The following is a 24,166-nucleotide window of genomic DNA, read 5'->3' on the forward strand; positions in this document are numbered from 1 at the left end:
AAACGGGGAAAGTTTGCTTATATTATTTCCCTCCTCTCCGGTGAAGCTTTAGCCTGGGCTGCTCCCCTGTGGTTTCCAGCCTGGCCGACTTCTTGAAGCTCTTTTCGAAACATCTTTGAGGAACCATCTTGGGTTTCTTCAGTGGCCAGTGCCCTTTTACGTCTTCGCCAAGAATATTCTTCAGTGGAACAATATGTTCTTTAGTTTCGTATCCTCACAGCTGAGTTGAGCTGGAACAATGTGGCCCTAGCTGAGTGAAAGACAAATTACCGGGAAGAGCCATCCCCGCTGGTCTGGACGATGTAATTTTCTTGTGTAACCAGATCAATATTTGTTTTCAAGAGAGATCCCTAGAAAAAAGAAGCCAGCACTCCCTAGGCCCTAGCCAGTCTGAGCTCCCCTCCCTTCATCCCGTGGAGCATCTTCTGCCTTCTGAGGAACCTATGCAGCTGGGTCGGACCAGGCTAACTCTCGAAGAACGTGCTAGGTGCAGAACTCTGTGCTTGTGTCTCTATTGTGAGGACAAGGGTAATTTTTGTGACTCCTGCTCACTTCGTCCTGGAAACGCCCATGTCTAATACATCTGGAAGGTGGAGTTTTGGACCCAGAAACATCACCTTCTCATCTTCTTCTTCTGGTGTTCCTTCATGTAGGTGCTTCCTCTCAACCAATCTTTGCATACCTGGATTCCGGGGCTGCTGGCAATTTTATGGACTGGAGAACTCCTTCTTCCATGAAGCTTACCCTTTCGTCCCTCGCTACTCCACTGGTAGTCTTGGCAATTGATGGCACTGTTCTCCAAGGGGGTCCTATCCGCTTCCAGACTCTCCCTATTAAGATGTCTGTAGGGATACTCCACTAGGAGTGGATATCCTTCCTTATTCTACTTTAGGCCTCAACCCCCATTGTGTTGGGCCTTCCTTGGCTACAGCTCCACTCTCCACATGTGGACTGGGCTTCTGGGGCGATCATGGCTTGGGGTCCCTCATGTTTCTCATCCTGCCTTCTCAAGGTGGCCCCCAAGGAGGGACTTCCGGTTGCTATCACATCTGTATCTTCTGATCTTCCCACTGCATACAGCGATTTCCGGGATGTGTTCTGCAAGAAATCAGCTAAGGTGTTTCCTCCTCACAGGTAGGGATGAGCCGAACACCCCCCGATTCGGGTTTGCACCAGAACCTGTGAACGGACCGAAAGTTTGCGTAAACTTTAGAACCCTGTTAAAGTCTATGGGACTCGAATGTTCAAAATCAAAAGTGCTAATTTTAAAGGCTAATATTCAAGTTACTGTCCTAAAAGGTTTGGGGACCCAGGTCCTGCCCCAGGGGACATGTATCAATGCAAAAAAAAGTTTTAAAAACGCCCGTTTTTTTGTGAGCAATGATTTTAATGATGCTTAACGTGACAAAAGTGAAATATTCCTTTAAATATCGTACCTGGGGGCTGTCTATAGTATGCCTGTAAAGTGGCGCGTGTTTCCCGTGCTTAGAACAGTCCCTGCACAAAATGACATTTGTAAAGGAATAAAAGTCATTTAAAACTGCTTGCGGCTTTAATGTAATGTTGGGTCCCGGCAATATGGATGAAAATCAGTGAGACACACGGCATGGGTACCCACCCCCAGTCCATTACCAGGCCCTTTGGGTCTTGTATGGATATAAAGGGGAACCCCGCGCCCAAATTAAAAAAAGGAAAGGCGTGGGGCCCTAGGCCCTCTGAACAGCAGTATACAGGCAGTGCAAACAAGACAGGGACTGTAGGTTTGTTGTTAAGTAGAATCTGTTTGTAATTTTGAACTGGTACATTTTTAAAGTGTAGCACCAGCCAAAAAATCTATTTTTAAGCTTTTTGGAAAACATAGGGAAGGGTTATCACCCCTGTAACATTTGTTTTGCTGTCTGTGCACCTCTTCAGAAGATTTCACCTCACTTTCTGTCCCAATGACAAATGTTTTTTGACAATTTGGGGTTTTTAGTGAAACGAGGATTGGTGATAAAGCTTCAGTGGAGAGTAGACATGTTTTTCCCATATTAATTCTTACAGGAGAGAATTTCCCTTCCTAGGGGTAGATTTGATCTCACTTCCTGTTGTCTCCTTCCATTTGCAAGTAGGAGTCGTTTGGAAGTTGGATGTTTGGAAGTAGGGGCCTGTCCTATATACTCTGCAGAAATTGGGGCCTTAGGTGTTGGTGTTGCCACAACACTGTAAGCCCTCACAGTTACTCTTGGTGGGCACAGAAATGGGCCTTGCTGTGAAATATTAGATCAAGAATTGTAATAACCTGCCATTGTTGAACAGTGGAAGAAAAATTAGGCCTTTGGCGGTGGTGGTGGTGCTGGTGCCACAACACTGTAAGTCCTTACAGTTACTCTTGGTGGGCACTGGAACGGGTCCTGCTGTGAAATATTATATCAAGAATTGTAATTACATGCACCTGTTGAACAGGGGCATAAAAATTGGGCCTTTGGTGGTGGTGGTGGTGGTGTTGCCACAACACTGTAAGCCCTCACAGTTACTCTTGGTGGGCGCAGGAATGGGCCCTGCTGTGAAATATTAGATTAAGAATTGTAATTACATGTCCCTGTTGTACAGGGGCAGAAAAATTGAGCCTTAGGCACTGGTGCCACATCACTGCAACCCCTCACAGATGCTATAGTTGGAGCGCAGGAATGAGCCCTGCTGCAAAGTATTGCAATCAAAAATTGTAATTATACACCCCACAGGGGCTGAAAATTGAGCCTTGGGCACTGGTGCTGATGCCACAACACTACAACCCCTCACAGATACTCTAGTTGGAGTGCAGGAATGAACACTGCTGCAAAGCATTGCATTGAAACCGCACATTCCACAAACTCACAAAAGGGGGCAGAGTCTACCAACGGAAAAGGCAGCAGTTGAAGTGCTAGCAATTTAGCCAAGCTAGCATTCAACCGCTGGGCATGTGGATGGCTGGGAGCGAACTTCTTTTGACGGTGCAGCAGCTGGGGCAGGGAAATTTGCCTGGTACAATCTGATGTCGGTGTATCGATAGCAGATTGCCCGCAAGTACTTGGCTGTGACACACCTAATTCTACACCTTCATTACTCTCAGTGCAGGTTTCAGAGAGGACTGAAGGTATAGTGGGGCTGGAGAGCCCAGTTGATGAGGAGCAAGGAGAGGTTCGCTTTGTTCTTTGGTGTCGGTCTTTTAGGTACGCTTGCCAATGAACTGCATGGCAGGTCGACATATGTCTGGTCAAGCATGTGGTGCCCAAGCGGGTGATGTTTTGGCCAAGCGAGATACGCTTGAGACATATGTTGCAAATAGCAGTGGTGCAATCTAATGTACTCATCTCAAAAAAGGCCCACACCAAAGAACTTTTGGAATAACGCGCAGAGACAGCAGCGCCCTGCACATGCGGAGCTCTGCGGTGTGATGCAGTCGGTGTGCTGCCCTTAAGCTGGTCCCTGGAGGGCATCCTGCCTTATTGGAGATGTGCCTCCTCCTCCTCCTCCTCTCCTATCAGGCACCACGTGGAGTCAGTGACTTCCTCATCATCCCCTCCCTCCTCATCATGGAACAAAGCTGGCAGTATGCTGCAGCTGGGGGAAGATGACTGCTAGATTGCTGTCCTCTTGGGCACCCCCTCTCTCTGGGCTCACGTTTCTGCCTTCCTCTAGCTGGGTACCATCATTGGAGCCTTCAAAACGCTGGGCATCCTTCTGGAGCATGTACCCAACACTGTGGTCAAACAGTTCAGGGGACTCCTCAGGAGGACATGGTGGTGCTAGGGAAGGAGTGACTGATGCCATTGAGCCGAAGGAAGAGGCCACTTTGGCAGCTGCTTTGCCAGACAAAGTACCCTGAGCCTTGGTGAGAGAGGATGAGGAGGATGAGGACGGCTTGGTCATCCACTCTACCAAGTCTTCGGCATGTTGCGGCTAAACACGGCCAGCTGCCGAAAAAAAAGGCAAGCATGTCCCACGGCCATGTGCTGATGAGGATGCACCGTGTCCACGACCAGCACTGTTGCCTCTAGACACAGAGCCTGCTTGCCCTCTTTTATTGGCTTGTGTTGTCTGCCTCTCCTTGTTGGCCTTCCAGACATACTAATGGCCTACAGTGAGATGTAGCTGCACAAAGCTGGGATGTATATATATACTGATTATACTGAAGCTAGCAGAATCAACTGTAGGTGCACACTGTGCAGAGGACACAGTACACTAACTGTAAATACTGCAGCTGCCTGCCTGTGGTATTAATAGGATCAGAACACCAGCAATTGTCTTCAGGTAGCTTTAGGTGCACACTGTGCAGAGGACACAGTACACAAACTCTAAATATTGCAGCTGCCTGCCTGTGGTAATAATAGGATCAGAAGAACACCAGCAATTGTCTTCAGGTAGCTTTAGGTGCACATTGTGCAGAGTACACAGTACACTAACTGTTAATACTGCAGCTGCCTGCCTGTGGTATTAACAGGATCAGAACACCAGCAATTGTCTTCAGGTAGCTTTAGGTGCACACTGTGCAGAGGACACAGTACACTAACTGTAAATACTGCAGCTGCCTGCCTGTGGTATTAATAGGATCAGAACATCAGCAATTGAAGTTTTTGTCAGGTGCTTCAAGGTAGAAGTGCTGACCACGTGAGACGTCAGATAGGAAGGGAGGAGCTGGAGGTGTGTCGGTAACTGGCGTCCTGGCAGCCTCGCTCCAACGACAAGTCAAGCGGATGAGGCAGTCAGCGTGGAGAGGCGGGGAAGCAGAGAGCGGTGTCCAACACCGCTACCAAGTGCCTGGAGTCTGGAGTCCGGATCGAACCGGGCTAAGCGGGCTCAGCGGTGCGGTTACAAATGACAGAGTGAGGACCCCGCTCTGCTAGCTGGATCCTCCCGCATCTCTCCCCCCCCCCCTCCCCTCACTGGAGCCTGGCAGCGGGATGGTAGAAGGACGGAGAAGTTCCGTCAGAAAGCGACCTGTAGTCTGAGTCCCTATCAACCCGCAGCGTTCATCGGAAGGTCTCCCCAATGGGGATTGCAGGCATACGGCACTGGACCGTCACCGCTGATGTAAAAGAGCAGAGAACGGACGGGTGATGGTAAGAGACACAATTTCCTATCCACGTTCCTAAGGTAAGAAGAACATCTGAAACTGGCTTCCAAAGGGAAGAAAAGTATAGGTATGAAAACTGTCTGAACAAGTTCATAAGAGACTCTATATACAGCCTGATGCATAGGTAGAAGGTTACCTGATATACTATATGAGTACTATTCCTGGATAACTACTAATACTGCTGGAATGTGGGAAATGAAATAATGAAATGAAATGAAAAGTGGGAAGTGAAATGAAATAATATAACTTTATATACAACATCATAGTACTGCCAACATACATTTCAGTTCCAATTTTGTTTTCTGTTTTTTTCCTGTACCCTGTCATGTTACCTTGTATAAGATAAAATAAGGGAGAGGAGCTGTGGGCCTATACTCTGGAAAATATAGCATTTTAAAACCTGCGTGAACACCGCTATACTTGCTAAGTGCCATTGCATAGGTATAATCTCAACGAAACCTGGGAGTAGAGAGGCTGGCCTACATAGAGGTGATGGGACACTTAGAAGTAAAGTACTCCTCTGCATGACTTTTCCCCAGCTATACCGGACACTCTAAAGGTGGTGCACACGTGGTATCAAAGTATAAGGACAAATAAAATTGTATAAACCACTACTTATTGACAGGTTTTCAAAATCCCTGCACAATAAACATAAGTACCCGGAATATTAGTCCGGTTAGCGGGGACCCTGCTACACTGGCGGTACTAAGGGACGGAGAGGTATTAGAACGCTAATTGTATCCAATTACACCATTAGTAGAGATTGCTGCCATGGCAGTACTATCGCAATAGTTTGGGGTACCTGACCTCCATCCTATGGACATAATTAATAACAATAAGGAAAAAAAAAAAAAGACGTTCGCTTCTGAAATATCAGCATTAAATAAACTAAAGGATATCACAATAAATACCGAGAGTACCAAAGCATCCTGTCACCTGAATTTCCACTTGGTGATCATTAAAACGTATATTAACACCTTACCGTCCTATCGGCGACAGATGGGACAGAAGACATAAGTTAAATGAGTACAGGACTAAACTTGTGGGTGTATACTATTGTTAAACCCGAGTAACATCTGTTATACTGTATTAAAGGGAAAGCTGTATATGTTACACTGGACACTGGGGTATCTAGCCATCTCCCTAAAAGTACATTATCTTTTGCATTTTTACTACCACACGTTGAACGACAGAAATATAAGTACCATTTACAGTAAAAATACCCTATCAATATCAATAGGAAAGAGATAGCAAAAGTATCAAAATAAGTAAGTCTCAAAGAAAGAAGTGGCAAGGTGAGGACGGAAGAGAGAACCATCAGCTTCCTCGTAGTATTCATTCATAGTAAATAGATCGACTATTCTTAATCAGAAATAGAACTTCGGAGAGAAGACAGAATACAAAACTGCCCAGTGTTGGAACAACAAAGATCTATCTGCACTACCAAGATAAGGCGACTAAAACCTTATTCATACAGCCCACTAGAATAAATAATGAGCAGAAATACAACCAAAGCAGGGAAAGGGGGCCCTCCGAAGACACCAAAGGACAACCTCTCTGGAGGTACAACCGGGAGCTCAATTAAGCAGTATTTAGCCAAGGGGGGGAGCCCAGCAAGAAGCGCAAACGTCAACCATGGTGGACAAGAAGAAAAAGGGTCAAAATGGGAAGGGAGATCAGACCCCCAATCAATCTAGAGAGTCGTCATTAATGGAAAATGTTCACAAATCATCCAGAATGACTGAACATAGGCATGATTTAGAACTCCCCTCAAAAAACGAAATCGCAGAGATGTTCAAAGCACTGGAAACCTCAATTAAATCAGAGATAAGTATGCTAAGGACAGACCTAGGTAACCTTCTGGCCAGAGTCGAGAGAGCAGAAGATATAACAGATCAACAGGAGCGAGAAATCTCTGACTTAAAAGAACAAATCAAAACAACTCAACAAAACCAGATAAAAATTTGCTATAGGCTAGAGGACCAGGAGAACAGAAGTCGCAGACAGAACTTGAGAATCCGAGGCATTCCGGAAAAAAGGGGTAAGGACTTAAGGAAGACAGTAGCGGCTATCTTCTCCCCCCTTCTAGAGCTGGAGGGGTAGGATTTTCCAAGGATTGAGCGGGTACACCGTATAGGAAGACTGGATATTAGTCGAACAGAAAGAAACCGCGACATAATCGTGAGGTTCAGATATTACGCAGATAAGGAAAATATATGGATAAAACTGAGAGGGCAAACTCCACTATTATATGAGGAGGCAAGGATCCAAGTATTCGCAGATCTAGCTAAAGACACACTTGCAAGAAGACGTCTCCCGAAGCCACTCCTGGAACAAATGATAAATCAAAACATAAAATATTCATGGGGATTTCTGGCATGCCTATTGGGCAGTAAAGATGGCAGAACAGCTAGGCTGAGATTCCCGGAGGAGCTAGAGGAATTCTGCAAGAAACTGGGCCTACAGGTGCCCACGACAATGGACTGGTCCAATGAACGGTGGATAGAAATGGGAATAGGATTGGTGTAAAACAAAGGGAGAGGGAGAGGGAGGGGGAACCCCGGGGGGGGGGGGTCGGGAGGATGGAGAAAATTAGTAAAGAAATTAAGGAAGGCAAGAGTAGTAAGGAGCTGATTATTACAACTGGTTGCCAGGGCACTATCGACCGGAGATCCGGCACACCAACAGCGCCACCTGTAGAGGTGGAGACCAATGGAGGATTACGATTTTTGTGATCCACATTGGCCTAAGGGTCTAGAGAAGACCAAGGGGGGGATGGTTGGGAAGGGGGGAGGAAGGGAGGGGAAGGGGGGAGGAATAAGGGGGGATACATTTCAATCTCAATAATGAGAATATGGGACATCTCTCCAAGGTCTAAGGTAAAGGGTGCGGGTCGGAAGGTAGAAAAATGATTTCAGACACAATAAAATGCATAACGTACAACGTCAAAGGCCTAAACATGGCCAATAAAAGACAATGTATTTTTAACAAGCTTAGGCTGCTTGGACCAGAGGTGGTATTCCTTCAGGAAACACATATATCACATCAATCAAGATTAAGACTATTTTCAGGGGAATACCCGGTCTGGTACCAAGGAGACACTATCTCAAATAGAACACGGGGGGTCGCCATCGGATTTGCAAAAAGAACTAGGTTTGTGCTGGAAGAGAGATTAGCAGATCCAGAAGGTAGATACTTATTCCTGAAAGGTAGATTAAACGGAAGTGACTATACATTAGCTAATATCTATGCACCAAATAAAAACCCCGATGACATTTGTGACAAAAATTCTGGGAAAGTTAACGGAGTTCAGGAAAGGGCATATGATAATAATGGGGGATCTTAATTTTTGTTTTGACCCTGGTCTGGACAGTACGGCCCGGACACAGGGGAAGAATAGTGTACAATTAAGAAAGATCAAGCAAAAGCTCGTCAGCCTGCAGCTGGTGGATATATGGAGAGTGCAACATCCGCGAAAAAGGGACTACACGTTTTATTCCCCTGTGCACGGGTCATACTCCCGGATCGACTACGGACTGATGGACCATAGGGATATTGACAAGGTGGTTGACTCCTGGATAGGAAATATAACTTACTCAGATCACGCACCAATGTTTATGGAAATAATAATAGGAAAAGAGATGAGACATCTAGGGCAGTGGCATTTAAATGAAGAACTGATAAGAGGGGAGGAAGGATTCAATAGAATTAGTAAGGAACTGGAGGATTATTTTTCGGTAAATGACTCGGGAGATGTGTCTGGGTCTATCTTGTGGGAGGCCCACAAAGCTTACATAAGAGGAATCTTAATAGAGCTAGGGGCAAGAAGGAAAAAAGAGAGACATGAGAAAATCCTAAAATTAACAAAGGAGTTAGATAGTCTAGAACAGAAACATAAAAGGCAATCAGGTCATCCCCCCCAAGAGACATATAAACAAATAGTAATCAAAAGAGCTGAGCTGAAAAGATTAATGGAACAAGAAGTCAGAGCAACACATAGTAAGACAATAGGGGATAGATATCGCTGGGCCAACAAACCAAGTAAACACCTAGCAAAAGTAATACAAAAGCATAAAGCTAGGAACTTTATGGAAAAAATCCAGACTAAGGAGGGCAATATGGAGTACTCTTCTAGGAAAATAGCAGAGGTTTTTAAGAACTATTATCAGGAGCTATATTCAGTCTCCAAACAGGACACCCAGGTAAATAATAAGAGAGAGAGAAACAACATGTATCTAAAAAAGTCAGCATTGCCGAAGATTATAGATACGGAAAGAGAAGGAATGGAAGTACCAATTTCTGAAGAAGAAGTCAGAAAAGCAATAGCAGGAATGGCCCCTGGGAAAAGTCCAGGCCCGGACGGATTTACCCTAACTTACTATAAAATATTTAAGGAAGTATTGATTCCGAGGTTCTGTCGGTATTTAAATGGGTTGGGAGATGGATACGAGATGAGCAGGGACGCCTTAAAGGCTTCCATCACGATCATACTGAAAGATGGAAAAGAGAAAACATTATGCTCAAGTTACCGTCCCATCTCCCTCCTCAATACCGACACAAAACTCTACGCAAAGATACTTGCAGAGAGGTTAAAGGGGTCAATGAATGCCCTGGTCAACCCTGACCAGGTGGGGTTTGTCCCTAAAAGGGAGGGGAAGGACAACGGGGTCAGGACACTGCTCCTGTTGCAAAAAACAGGTGAGAGTGGACCCCCAGGGCTACTACTGTCGGTCGATGCCGAAAAGGCTTTCGACAGGGTAGAATGGGGGTTCATGTTTCAGACCCTGGAGACCATGGGTCTTGGACCCAGAATGATTCAAAGGATTAAAACTCTGTACCACCACCCAGTGGCAACGGTGGGAGTGAATGGAGTAATGTCTCTGCCATTTGAAATGGAAAATGGTACGAGACAGGGATGTCCTCTATCCCCGTTGCTCTTTGTCCTCACTATGGAACCGCTTTTGGCAACAATACGCGCAGACCCAGACATAAGAGGCATTAAGATTGGAGAAGACGAACATAAAGTCGCAGCTTATGCTGACGATGTGTTATTTTACATATCGAGCCCAGAGACCACTATGCCCAAATTAGTAAAAGCCCTAAGGGAATACGGGAAGGTATCCAGTTTTCAAGTTAATATGGTAAAATCAGAAATATTAAACATAAACTTAAATAAAACTGAAAAGGAGACATTGAAAAGAGACTACAGCTTCAGATGGACTAAAGAACTAAAGTACTTAGGTATTAAGCTGGCTAACTCAATTGAAAAGATGTTTACGCTAAACTACCTACCCCTGTTAGATACAGTCAGATTTGATTGTAAAAATTACGCTGGTAAGGCCCTCTCATGGATAGGCCGCATAAACGTCATTAAAATGGTCCTACTCCCTAAGATCACATATATGTTCCAGATGATACCGCTACCACTGCCCCCATATTATCTAAGAAAGTTAAATAAGATAATAATGAGCTTCATATGGAAAAACAAAAAACCGAGAGTCTCCTTCAGGACCTTAAAGCAAAAGAAAATAAACGGTGGCTTAGCAGTACCGGATATTCAGACTTATTATAAGGCCGTATTCTTGTCTAGAATGGTTGAATGGGCAAAGAGAGAGAATGAAAAACGTTGGGTAAGAATAGAGGGAAACCTCAGTAAAGCACCATTAGGAAAAATGATATGGAACCCTCCACACACTAGAAATTTAGATAAAAGCACACATGCAATAACAAGTAATGTATTTAAAATTTGGGATGGGGTATATAAGAAAGTTAATGGGGAATATAATTCACCCTTATTGGCACTAACGGATAGTATTTTTTTTTCACCAGGCTTAGAAATTATAGGCGGAAAAGAAACACTATGGGGCAAGACACAATTAAGACACATCATTAAGGAGGGCAAAATTATGACACTACAAGAACTTAGATTTGGGAGGGGGACACGGGGGGTTAGACGAATGGCGGTACCTCCAGCTGTGTCACTTTGTGAGTAAACTACCAAATCCGATCAGAACAGGGGACAAATTGACGGATTTTGAGAAGCTATGTGATATAGAAGACCCAAGAAATATAGTTTCTAAAATCTACAAAATTCTTACGAAGACGGATCAGCTGGAGATACCCCCATTTATAAGTAAATGGGAGAGTGAACTGGGCACGAGGAAAGATGGAAACACAATTAAGAGAATTTTGAAAATGATCGGCAACTCAGCAATAGATGTTCGAACGGCAGAAATGAGTTATAAATGCATAAGCAGAAGCTATTTAACCCCAGAGATAACAAGCAAATACCAAAATGGGTCGGCATACTGCTGGCGGGGCTGCCAGGTGATAGGTACAATGGCGCACCTATGGTGGACATGCCCTAAAATAAAAAACTTCTGGAGGAAGATACTTGCCCTAGTCAAAAAAATAACAGGAAAAGAAGTGCCAGAAGACCCTTGGAAGGTCTTGTTTCATGGGGGAGAAGGAGTTGATTTAAGCCTCTCAAAACAGTCGACTGAAGTGACAAAAAAAAAAAAAAGAACACCAGCAATTGTCTTCAGGTAGCTTTAGGTGCACACTGTGCAGAGGACACAGTACACTAACTGTAAATACTTCAGCTGCCTACCTGTGGTATTAATAGGATCAGAAGAACACCAGAATTTGTCTTCAGGTAGCTTTAGGTGCACACTATGCAGAGGACACAGTACACTAACTGTAAATACTTCAGCTGCCTGCCTGTGGTATTAATAGGATCAGAACACCAGCAAATTTCTTCAGGTAGCTTTAGGTGCACACTGTGCAGAGGACACAGTACACTAACTCTAAATACTGCAGCTGCCTGCCTGTGGTAATAATAGGATCAGAAGAACACCAGCAATTGTCTTCAGGTAGCTTTAGGTGCACATTGTGCAGAGTACACAGTACACTAACTGTTAATACTGCAGCTGCCTGCCTGTGGTATTAACAGGATCAGAACACCAGCAATTGTCTTCAGGTAGCTTTAGGTGCATACTGTGCAGAGGACACAGTACACTAACTGTAAATACTGCAGCTGCCTGCCTGTGGTATTAATAGGATCAGAACACCAGCAATTGTCTTCAGGTAGCTTTAGGTGCACACTGTGCAGAGGACACAGTACACTAATAGGGCGTACACACGGTCGGACATTGTTCGGACATTCCGACAACAAAATCCTAGGATTTTTTCCGACGGATGTTGGCTCAAGCTTGTTTTGCCTACACACGGTCGCACAAAGTTGTCGGAATTTCCGATCGCCAACCACGCGGTCACGTACACCACGTACGACGAGACTAGAAAAGGCCGGTTCAGAACCAAGCGCGGCACCCTTTGGGCTCCTTTTGCTAATCTCGTGTTAGTAAAAGTTTGGTGAGAGACGATTCGCGCTTTTTCAGACTCGTGGCTTTCAGATCGTTTTCTGCCGTTCAGTTTGTGCTTGTGGGTTTGTATCTGCTCTTCAGTGCGTGCAGTCAGTTCGTATCAGAGTTTTCTGTGTGATCTTGCCTGCTCGTTGCTGTTTTTCAGGTCGCTCTTCACAGGCCTTGCTGTTCTTCAGTGTGTTCTGTTACTTCGTTCTGAGCAGCTGACCGTTTTCTAGCCATGTTTCGTATGCGTACTCCTCGTAGAGTTCGTGCTGTGCGGGGGCTTGGTGTTGGGGTCCTGACCTTGACACAAGTCCAGTCCATGAACAGGGTGGGGAGGAGTTCATGGACCAAGAATTGGTTGCTTCAGCGTGACCAGTTCTGTCATATGCCTTTGCTCCGTGAGATCCGTGAGAATAATCCTGATGATTTCAGGAACTTTCTCAGGATGACGGACCCCGTGTTTCACCGTTTGTTGGCTTCGCTGACCCCCTATATCAGGAGGCAGGATACCTGCATGAGGCAAGCCATCACTCCGGAGCAGAGGTTGGTCGCTACCCTGCGGTATTTGGCCACAGGCAGAAGTCTGCAGGACTTGAAGTTCTCAACAGGCATCTCCCCCCAGGCTCTGGGGATCATTATCCCAGAGACCTGTTCTGCCATCATACAGGTCCTGCAGAAGGAGTATATGAAGGTAAGATTTTTATCCTTTTATATCACATTTTATTGTCTTTAATGTTTGATAATATATTGTATTTCTTTCCTCATTCCCTAATTACTATGCTTGTAATATGCTGTGAATGTCCCCTTTGTCCTCATGCATGCTGGATTTTTATGTAATTATTATTTAAGGTCCTTCATACATATTTGCCCTTCAATAACCTCCCCAGCATGGTGTCTCCTGCCCTATATTCACCTCATGTAGTCACTTAACAATGTATTTTATCAGCTTCATAGTAGTGCTTTACCCCAAACACCACCTAAAATGTTTGGTAATGTTATTTTTGATTTAAATTCAGGCAGAGTGCCAGAGGCTTTTTTTTGTGGTGTCCCCAAATAATTTTTAGTAACCCTCCCTCCCCCAACTGCTAAGTCAGCTGATCCCAATTCTCTATCCTCAATCATCTATCTGCTGACTTTGCCAAACCCATACACACTATACCCATCTCTTTTGTGGTCAGATTTATGGCTGAATTACCCAAAGCATGTAGTGCAAGGGCCTGCCTGTATACTTTCCAATGGTACTGTTTAAAGTTTTTGTATCCTATTATTATCTTGATAGGTAATAGCAGAATGTCCAAATGTCCTCAAATGTGTACAGTGTGTATTTATATCTTTGTATTATGACACTTCTTACCTGTCCAGTGGGCTGCCAATAGTGTAACTAAGGAGGGGCTGTTCCAAGTAAGACCCATTATTTAGGCATTCATCTCTCAATGAAGTGAAGAGGGTTACCTGTCCAAGATTTCCACACACCCCATAATGTTAGAAATGGCCCATGAGAGGGGGGGGGTAATATGATAGGTGTACCTTATACTTTGGCCTTGTTAAATTCCCCTTAATAAATGCTATCTGGAGGTTGCCCCATAATGTTTGTGTCTAATCTGCTTGCCATGTTTCAGAGCAAAAATAGTAATGTTTATTGTTTTTTCCTCAACAGTTTCCTTCCACGCCACAGGAATGGCAGACTGTGGCCTCCCACTGCCCAGCGGTGGGACTTTCCTAACTGCGGAGGGGCAATTGATGGGAAACACGTCCACATCGTCCCACCACCCAACTTGGGGTTGTACTATTATAATTACAAGGGGTTTAATAGTATAGTGATGTTGGCGGTGGTATCGGCTAATTACGACTTCTTGTATGTGGACGTGGGGCAGAATGGCCGGATGTCTGATGGTGGAGTCATCGCCCAGACGGAGTTCTACAGGCGTCTCCAGAATGGCAGCTTGGACTTGCCAGCTCCAAAGGACAATGTGGAAGGACTCCCATTTGTGTTCGTTGTTGATGAAGCATTTGCGCTGGGGGACCACCTGATGCAGCCATTCCCCATGAGGACCCTCACCCCGGAACAGAGGGTTTTTAATTACCGGCTGGCCAGAGCCCGAAGAGTGGTGGAGAACACATTTGGAATCCTGGCCAGCCGGTTCCGTCTATTTCTGACACCTATCCATATGGCAGAGTATAAACTGAACCATATAATACTTGCGTGCTGTGTTCTCCATAACTTTTTATGGAAACATTCGGCCAACTATTATCCTTATTCGTTTTGAACGGGTGCATGCGAGCCGGCCGGCTGTTTTATATCCTATGTGCCTAATATCGTGATTTTACATGTAAGTGTGATCATCCTTTTACTTAAATAAATGGTTATACAGTTTTACACTATGGAGAATATGTTTTATCCTTCTGGGTCCTCCCGATATGCGGATTGAATCTATTGCACTGAGAGATCCTGTCTGCCCCTTTCCTGTGAGGAGACTTGAGGAGCTGATTTCCCCTGAGTGGATGTCCATTAGTAAGCTGACTTACAGCTTACCTCTGGTAAGCGCACATCTTATTAGGTGGAGGATTCCTCACTGGGTGTTTGTCGTCTAACGTCTACGATCACCAATTATATCTGCCTTGGCTCCAAGGACTGTTTGCTTTTTGACCATCCTTATTCCATATTTAGTCACTTTTTTATTCAATACTTAATTTCATTTGGGACTTTCATTATTTAGTCACTTTTATTTTTATTTTTACTTACTTTCAATAGATTTTTTGTGTCTAATTATCATTAATATTCTGTAATACTTGATGAATTGTATTCATTTATCAACTTATTCATGTTTGTTTAGTTACAACACATGTCATTCTTTCTAGCGCAGTCTTTTTTGATTAAATTCGGCCAACTATGCTGGCTCAGTTGGGCCTGAGGCCGGAATCCTACATCAAACCACACTGACGGCGCTTGAAAGTGGCCGTCCTGGCTTGCCCTCCCTGAGTGCCCGTGATGTCCGGTTACGCTACCTGGAGTTCTTTGCGGGTAGGGGGGCTATCAATATGCCAGACAATATGTGAAGCCTTTTTAAAATAAAAAAAAAAGAAAATCTTTGTGGACATTTACTGCTTGTGTTTGTTTTAGCTGACCCTGACAGAAATGTTTTGAGTGCAGAAAATGTCGTGATTGGGTAACCTTATACAAAGCACTGTTGGCTGTTATTTCCTAAATGCAAAAACACATTTCACTACAAGTGGACTTGCAACTGCACTGAAACTGCACTTGTAGTGCAAAGAGGATTTGCCCTTAGGAAATAACCCCCACTTTTGCATAAAACAGCTATTACATCACCCCAAAAGTGTTGTAGTGTTGAGACAATAATCCACACATTCTTGAGTAAGCCACTTTTTTATACCTGCACAATCACATGTGCATTTACCAAAGGTTTTTAAAACAAACCAACATGTTTGTTGTATAACAATTTTTGCAGTAGCATTATCAAAAATTGAAATGTCCATTTCAGATAAAACAGGCCTGTGTAAAACCAACAAAAAAGCCAAAAAACTTGAACTTACAAAGTTCACATTAGGTAAAACCTGAAGGCTATATCAGACATCAGTATTTAGGAACTGGGTTTGATATAGCGTTCAGATGGGGGGAAATCACCCCTGGAAAAGCCAAATTTGGAAGATGCACACCAATTTCCCAATGTCAACATGTGCTATCTGCCATCAGGGAGGATCAAGGGACGTGTTTTGGGGGAGCAAGCCCTTCCTCAACGCGACTTTATAATTGAGGAAGGGGTTGCACCCCCAAAACGTGTCCATTGATCTCCCGTGATGGCAGATGTTGGCACACTGTGTGCATCCTCCAAATTTGGCTTTTCAAAACATTGCAAAAAAATTTAAAAGATTGAACCACAATACAAAAAGTGATTTTGTGGGGTTTTAAATTCACCCCAAAACATCAATGATGTTATTATTTTTTTTAATAACATCATGGATTTTTTGCTGGATGTTTTGCAGTTCGGCATTACACCCCATGATCTCCCCGATCAGGATCTGGGCACTTTCTGAAGTAAAGCATTCTCTATCCCTCACATCACGATCACCTAAAAAGAGATAAAGAAAAAAAAAACAGGCCTCAAAAATCTGCCACCATCCATCTCTTTTACCTGAGCCTGTGGTCGCAGACACTCACCTGTTGTGGTGCCAATCTCCACCACATCTTCTTCATCCTCCTGCTCAGCTTGTGTTGGTGTAAGTTCCCCTTCTTCCAGAGGTGGGGGGTCTCTGGTCTCCTTGGATGAGGGGTGTCCTCCGAGTCTTTTCTCCCCTATGTAAAACAAAAATGGTATAATTAGCACACAGATATTTGATGTCAGAACTAGAAATAGGAAACATTGCTTGGAAGTGGGGTACAATTGTCTATTTTAGCCGAGTTCCAAGATGTATTTTTTTTATTGCCCTTTGTCAAGCTGCAATACTTTACCTGTTTAGTACAAGCTTCACAGATGGAGACCCCCCTATAGTATACACTGGAGCACCTGTGTGGCCCCCTAATAAAAATGGTGTTCTTGTGTCCCACACTAGTGCTCCAGTGTCCAGATGTGAAAACAGCTGCTCAGTGTCCTCTCCTTACACACAATCTAGTTTGCATTTCATTCTAGTAACAAACCCATCTACACAAACAAATATTTGGCATCCAAGTAGGCCCAAAAAAAATGTGGGAAAATGCATATGGCCTAAAGAATGGTGTTCTAGAGGCCGAAAGAAAAATGTTTGATACGAACGAATAATGGGCCCATGAACATTAAAGTTGCCCTTTTAAACGTTACAATTAATAAAAGCATATGGAGCAGCACGAACGTAATAAAGACAGAAAGAATAGGAACACAGCACAACTACTTACTTTTTTGCAGCACTCTCCGGATCTTTCGGTACTGCTCTGGCTCTCTCAACTTCAGGTCCGACCACCGCTTCCTGAGCTGATCTTTAGATCTTCGTACCCCGAAATTCCTGTGAAGGCTTTTGACCACTTTCACCATGATCTTGGCCTTTCTGATGTTGGGGTTGGGGTAAGGCCCATACTTTCCGTCATAGTCAGACTTCTTCATGATGTCGACCATATCCAACATCTCCCCAAAGGACATATTTGTGGCCTTAAAACGTCTCCTTCTGGATCGGGACGTGTCCGGATCCGGGCTTTCCTCCTCCTCCTCCTCGTTGCTAGAATTAGCATGCACCTGTTCTAACTCCGCCATGTGCTCTTAACCCACTGCACCGAACGAAAAGGGGCGGGGAATAGACTAGAAAGAACGTCAGGGGCGGGCGGAGTTACACGCATGCGCAGTGTGTATAAAGCGTAACACGTGTGCGTATTATGTATGATCTGTGAGCGGAGGAAGGAGCATTGGACGCGCCGATCGTAAGAACGAAGGTAAGAGACAAACTTGTGCCTATACTGCTTCTAGATTGAGGCCTATATTGTAACAAGATTAGGAGAGTTTTGTCTGACATTAGGCTTTGTCTTGTGTTGTGTCTTGCAGTGAACATGGATATGCTACTCAAAGATAATGACTTCATGTCAGTATTCATAGATATGTTACGGGAGCTGCCCTGTCTGTGGGAGATTAACCACCCCCATTTCAAGAACCAAACAAAGAGGAAGGCAGCACTGGTGCAATTGTGTGAAATTGTGAAGCAGGTGATCCCCACGGCAGACATCACCTATTTAAAGATATTAATTGGTTGCCTGAGGAGCACATATCTAAGGGAGCGCAAGAAAGTCCTGGATTCACAGAGATCCGGAGCAGCAGATGACATCTATGTCCCCAGGATGTTGTACTACGACAGGCTGCATTTTCTGGCAGGCTAGACTGAACCCAGGCCATCCCTCTCCAGTCTTCCTTCCACGCTTCCTTCCCCCCGGCTGAGGCTTCTGACGCCCAACCTGGGCCTTCCAGGCCACATGTGGAGGAGCCCAGATTGAGCCAGGTATAGCATTCCTCTAAATATTTCTGCTTGTCCAATCAATGATGTTAACTAGATGTTAGTTGGGAGTACTAATTTAGGATTGGGATTGATGAAGCAAAACATTACAACCATGTCCCTTTTTCATACACAGGGATGTCTCAGCCAGGAGGTGGCCGGGCCGAGCCGGCTGGCTGATCTGCAGGTCCCTCCACCCCCCCTGAAAAGAGAAAGTGGCAGTAGGAGGAGTGCCCTAGAGGAGGCTGCTATAGGATTCTTTTGGAGGGCTACAGAGGTCCTGGGAGCACCCCACACCATGGAGGAGAACATTGCTGCCTTCATTGCATATAAAATGCAGAGGATGGAGGAGGGCCAACAAGTCATGTGTGAGGCCCTCATATTGGAGGCTCTTGAGAAAGGTATGAGGGGCCAAATGACACCTCAGACACACCTTTGTGATGGTCCTCCTCCTCCTCCTGCAGGTCCTCCTCCTCCTCCTCCCTCTCCTCCAGGTCCCCCAGTCCTCCTCCAGGTCCTCCCAGTCCTCCTCCAGGTCCTACTCCTCCTCCTGCCACATCTCCAACTGCACAGCCACAGCCCGGAAGGAAGCGTGGAAGGAAGACCAGACAGTGATTGCCCTGGGTTCAGTCTGGTTGGCCAAAAGATGCAGCCTCTTGTGGTACCACAGCCTGGGGACACAGATGTCATCTGCTGCTATCCGGGTCTCTGTGAATTCTGGACCAGACTGCCCTCCCTTACATATGGACTCCTCGGGCCACCAATTTTGATGTTGAAGAATTGATGTCTGCCGTGGGGGTCCCAGGCTTAGCTAATTTCTCCTGTTGATCCAGTGTTGCCTTCCTCTTTGTTTGGTTCTGATCCCTTAATAAAGGATTTTTGTTTTGAATTATACTCTCCTATGTGTTTTACTTCAAAAAGGACAGTTTGTTTGTGAGGATTCAGGTACATTTCAAATATACAATGTGAAATGAACAAGGGACACCAACACCAAACAATCTCCTTGAGATTAAATAATAAAAGATATCAATGGTGTTGGGGTAACTTGACACACAAAACACACCCAAAAATATTCTGGAGTAAAAATAAAAATAACATTGAACAAAGATCAGCCTTGGAAAAAATCAAAACATTAAAGAAAAAAAAAGGCTGAAAATCCCCCCCAAAAAAATAAAATAATATAAAACTGTCAGATGTGACAACTAATAACAATATATTCAGGGAATCCCACTAAAAAAACACAAATAAAAGTTTGTGAGAAGTGTGTGAATATGAGCAGCAAAACTACTTAATTCTTGTCACATTATAAAGAAGAAGAGAGTGCGCTGTATTAAACCATTTTTAACATTGCAGCGTGACGAAAGTGCTGTATCCATTGCGAACGCTAAGTTTACCAGAACGAGCTGTCCCGTCTCAGAATTTCTTCTGAGCATGCGTGGCACTTTGTGCGTCGGAACAGGCCACACACGGTTGGAATTGACGCGATCGGATTTTGTTGTCGGAAAATTTTATCTCCTGCTGTCCAACTTTGTGTGTCGGAAAATCCCATGGAAAATGTCCGATGGAGCCCACACACGGTCGGAATTTCCGACAACACGCTCCGATCGGACATTTTCCATCGGAAAATCCGACCGTGTGTACGGGGCATAACTGTAAACACTGCAGCTGCCTGCCTGTGGTATTAATAGGATCAGAACACCAGCAATTGTCTTCAGGTAGCTTTAGGTGCACACTGTGCAGAGGACACAGTACACTAACTGTAAATACTGCAGCTGCCTGCCTGTGATATTAATAGGATCAGAAGAACACCAGAATTTGTCTTCAGGTAGCTTTAGGTGCACACTGTGCAGAGGACACAGTACACTAACTGTAAATACTGTAGCTGCCTGCCTGTGGTATTAATAGGATCAGAACACCAGCAATTGTCTTCAGGTAGCTTTAGGTGCACACTGTGCAGAGGACACAGTACACTAACTGTAAATACTGCAGTTGCCTGCCTTTTGTATTAATAGGATCAGAACACCAGCAATTGTCTTCAGGTAGCTTTAGGTGCACACTGTGCAGAGGACACAGTACACTAACTGTAAATACTGCAGCTGCCTGCCTGTGGTATTAATAGGATCAGAACACCAGCAATTGTCTTCAGGTAGCTTTAGGTGCACACTGTGCAGAGGACACAGTACACTAACTGTAAATACTGCAGCTGTCTGCCTGTGGTACTAATAGGATCAGAAGAACACCAGCAATTGTCTCCAGGTAGCTTTAGGTGCACACTGTGCAGAGGACACAGTACACTAACTGTAAATACTGCAGCTGCCTGCCTGTGATATTAATAGGATCAGAACACCAGCAATTGTCTTCAGGTAGCTTTAGGTGCACACTGTGCAGAGGACACAATACACTAACTGTAAATACTGCAACTGTCTGCCTGTGGTATTAATAGGATCAGAAGAACACCAGCAATTGTATTCAGGTAGCTTTAGGTGCACACTGTGCAGAGGACACAGTACACTAACTCTAAATACTGCAGCTGCCTGCCTGTGCTAATAATAGGATCAGAAGAACACCAGCAATTGTCTTCAGGTAGCTTTAGGTGCACATTGTGCAGAGTACACAGTACACTAACTGTTAATACTGCAGCTGCCTGCCTGTGGTATTAACAGGATCAGAACACCAGCAATTGTCTTCAGGTAGCTTTAGGTGCACACTGTGCAGAGGACACAGTACACTAACTGTAAATACTGCAGCTGCCTGCCTGTGGTATTAACAGGATCAGAACACCAGCAATTGTCTTCAGGTAGCTTTAGGTGCACACTGTGCAGAGGACACAGTACACTAACTGTAAATACTGCAGCTGCCTGCCTGTGGTATTAATAGGATCAGAACACCAGCAATTGTCTTCAGGTAGCTTTAGGTGCACACTGTGCAGAGCACACAGTACACTAACTGTAAATACTGCAGCTGTCTGCCTGTGGTATTAATAGGAGCAGAAGAACACCAGCAATTGTCTTCAGGTAGCTTTAGGTGCACACTGTGCAGAGGACACAGTACACTAACTGTAAATACTGCAGCTGCCTGCCTGTGGTACTAATAGGATCAGAAGAACACTAGCAATTGTCTCCAGGTAGCTTTAGGTGCACACTGTGCAGAGGACACAGTACACTAACTGTAAATACTGCAGCTGCCTGCCTGTGGTATTAATAGGATCAGAACACCAGCAATTGTCTTCAGGGAGCTTTAGGTGCACACTGTGCAGAGGACACAATACACTAACTGTAAATACTGCAACTGTCTGCCTGTGGTATTAATAGGATCAGAAGAACACTAGCAATTTTCTTCAGGTAGCTTTAGGTGCACACTGTGCAAAGGACAGAGCACACTAACTGTAAATACTGTAAAAACACCTGCCTGCCTGTCAGTATATTAGGAAGAGAATAACAGGAACAGATCTTGCTAAACTGAATACAGTGTATATATATATATATATATATATATATATATATATATATATATATATATATATATATATATATATATATATATATAACACCTAGGATGTATATATATATATATATATATATATATATATATATATATATATACACACACAATACACTGTAAGTGCAGCTAACTGACTCGCCTGCCCACTCTATCTAACTTAAATCAAATGACACTTAAATCAAATGACACTGTCTCTCTGTCTATCTCTCTCCACCACTTGCAACACACTACACAAGGCCACCACGCAGGCAGCCTTATATAGTGTGGGTTGTGTACTAAACCCCCTGAGCCATAATTTGCCAAATCCACCCTGGCTTTGGCCAATTACGGCTTTCTATACAGACGGCGCTATGATTGGCCAAGCATGCGGGTCATAGTGCATGCTTGGCCAATCATCAGCCAGCAATGCACTGCGATGCTGCAGTGAATTATGGGCTGTGACGCTCCACTCGGATTTGGCGTGAATGGCCCATAACGCTCGCAGTTTGACGAACAATCGAACATGCGATGTTTGAGTCGAACATGGGTTAGACTCAAACTCGAAGCTCATCCCTACTCACAGGTCCTTTGACTGTACTGTTGACTTTGTTCCCGGAGCAACTCTGCCCAGGGGTCGTACCTACCCTCTGTCCATCCCAGAGACCCAGGCCATGACAAAGTATGTCGCTGACAATCTAGAGAGAGGTTTCATCTGGAAATCCTTATCGCCTGCAGGAGCAGGGTTCTTTTTCGTTGCCAAAAAGGATGGTACCTTAAGGCCTGCATCAACTATCAAGGTTTAAACATGGTGACTATCAAAAATTGATAACCCTTACCCTTAATATCTGAGCTATTTGACAAAGGTGCCTCCATTTTTACCAAGTTGGATCTCAGAAGTGCATACAATCTGATTTGGATACGGGAAGGTAACAAATGAAAAAACGCGTTTAACACTAGAGACGGGCATTATGAATACTTGGTTATGCCTTTTTGGTTTGTGTAATGCCCCAGCTGTGTTCCAAAATGTTGTCAATGAAATCTTCAGGGATCTACTGTATCAGTTTGTTGTCATCTATCTGGATGACATTCTCATCTTTTCGGAAAATCTGCTTGTCCACAGAAACCATGTCCGCACTGTACTTCAGCGCCTTAGAGAGAATAATCTGTATGCCAAGCTGGAGAAATGTTCTTTTGAATGTTCTGAGGTCCTGTTTCTGGGATGCTTTGTCTCAAGTTTGGGTCTTCGTATGGATCCTGGAAAGGTCTTGACCATTACCAACTGGCCTCTTCCTGCTAGCCTCAAGGCCACACAGTGCTTTCTTGGGTTCACTAATTATTATAGGTAGTTCATTAGGAATTACTCTTCCATTTCTGCGCCTATTATTGTTGACCAAGAAGGGTGCAAATGCCAAGGATTGGCCCCCTGAAGCTGTCTCTGCATTTCAAGACCTGAAACAGGCCTTTTTTTCTGGACCTCTCTTGAGGAGACCTAATCCTGGGGATCCATTTTTTATTGAAGTGGACGCTTCTTCAATGGGGTGGGAGCTGTGCTTCTTCAATCCTTTGAGAAGAGACGTCAACCATGTGCATTCTCCAAAAAATTTTTAAGGCAGAGAGAATTTATGCTTTTGGTGATCAGGAACTTCTTGCAATTAAATTGGCGTTAGAGGAGTGGTGTCATCTCTTGGAGGGTTCCCCTCACTCCATAATGATTTTAACTGATCATAAGAATCTACAGTGCTTACAGAATGCTAAACGTCTGAATCCCAGACAGGCCAGGTGGAGTGTCACGTACCTGGTGGGTGAGCCTGACGTGTAGAGGAAGGCCTCTCATACAGCTCTGGCTCGAGAGCCCCTGATAGTGGGACAGCAGGCTCAGGAGCACGGTGGGGTAAGAGTGCCTATGATCAGTCCAGAAGTCTGTATCAACGGAAGCCAGGAACTGCAGCAGGAAGCTGGAACACAGCAGGTAGCAGGCAGGAGAGATGGCAGATGGCTGGCAGACTTGACAAGAGATGGGTAGAGATGCACCACTGGACGCAGGAGCTAGCAGCAGGCTGGACGGCCAGAAGCAGGGTGAGATGAATCGGGTAGGCAGCAGACAGGCAGATCAGGTAGAAGTGGCAGGCAGAAGCGTAGTCGGGTCACAGGCAGGTCTTGGCAACAAACGGGCAGATCAGGCATAGACAGCAGGCAGAAGCGTAGTCTGGTCACAAGCAGGTTCGGCAACAGGTGGGAAGCCAAGGGGTCAGGGCCG

The sequence above is a fragment of the Aquarana catesbeiana genome, linkage group LG05 (assembly GCF_042186555.1).
Source record: "Aquarana catesbeiana isolate 2022-GZ linkage group LG05, ASM4218655v1, whole genome shotgun sequence".
Classification (NCBI taxonomy): Eukaryota; Metazoa; Chordata; class Amphibia; order Anura; family Ranidae; genus Aquarana; species Aquarana catesbeiana.